This window comes from Sinocyclocheilus anshuiensis, unplaced genomic scaffold, assembly GCF_001515605.1.
Source record: "Sinocyclocheilus anshuiensis isolate Anshui unplaced genomic scaffold, SAMN03320099.WGS_v1.1 scaffold1112, whole genome shotgun sequence".
Lineage (NCBI taxonomy): Eukaryota > Metazoa > Chordata > Actinopteri > Cypriniformes > Cyprinidae > Sinocyclocheilus > Sinocyclocheilus anshuiensis.
The window spans coordinates 194,299-195,695 of NW_015552609.1; positions in this window are offsets into that span (position 1 = coordinate 194,299).

Sequence of the window (1,397 nt, forward strand, 5' to 3'; positions counted from 1 at the left end):
GGGCAGCGCTAAAAAGTTTGTTCCTGAATGTCTGAGTGCGGCCGCAACGTGATCTGTGTGAGTGACTGAGCCGGCGTGTGTTTGCGTTATACAGTGAAGACAGCGCATTAGTTTAGAACTCTTCTAGTTTTTTTTTTTAATCGTAGAGAATTAATTTGTTAATTTGTGCAATGATAACCTACCAGCAATGTAAGTGATTTTTTTTTATATATTAGAATGAGTACATTACAATATACATTAGAAAGAGTACATTATTATTTTATGGGCTTAAAAACAAGATGCAAACAATCAGAATATTGTACCTGGTTGGGAGTGCACAATGTAAACATGAAACATATGCCATTACCTATATTGTACTGTGGTACAGTTATGGAGGCCCTTCATAATGCAGAGGTCAACTGCTTGCTCTGCCAATAGTTAGAAATGGCACTATAGTAAGCAGTGTTTAATAAACAGCTGTTTTTCTAAATTCTGCTGAGGTGAAATTCAGTGCAGTCCTGTATCGTGATGTACCGTATCGTGGCCTCTGTATCGTGATATGTATCGTATCATTGCTGGTGATACACAGCCCTACTCTCCGCACAAACTATTGGATATAGCGCACATTTATCTAGGTTTAACGTTAAAACATTGTTATATGCTTGAACTGTTTTATATGTATAGATTTTATTTTAGGCAAGTCGTGATGATTTGAGAAGGCTAAATTGATCAACTCACTGTCTGAAACAGTAGTATAAGCTGTTTTTGGAGAAGGGGGAAAAAAAGACAGAGGTAATTCTGATAAGCTGTCGGACACGGCTGGGCTAGGGCCTATATTTGAGGCCCGTGCAGGGCTCTAGCCTGAACATCTTCAAGTGAGTGGTGGGGCAAACTGAAAGTTGATACCGAAAGTCCAGCACTCTCCTACCTTCACTGCTGCAACTACTCTTGTTTGTATGTGTTCCTTCGCTGGCATTTTCTACATTTAGTTTTTCTCCCTTAATAACAAATGTGTCCATTCTGATGCTCAATCTTACCAAACTAATGGCTGCTGATGACTATTTGAATTGAATTCTGCCAAAGTGCGCGCTTGTAAGTGTTCGTTAAATGCGTAACGTTAATTACTTTTAAATTAATGTAAAAACTAAAATGAATTGTAAAACTGAAATTATTGTTGTAATTGTGTTCAGCATGGTGGGCCACATTTGAATTCGTGACGGTCCACATGTGTGTCCGCATGTAATACCGGTATCACCGTGGGAGTGGGGTGGGGGCGTTCCCTCTTTTCCTTGCTTTCCTTCGCTTTTAAATAGCTTAAAGGGGTCATATGATGCAATTTAATTTTTTCCTTTCTCTTTGGAGTGTTACAAGCTCTTGGTGCATAAAGAAGATCTGTAAAGTTGCAAAGACTAAAGTCT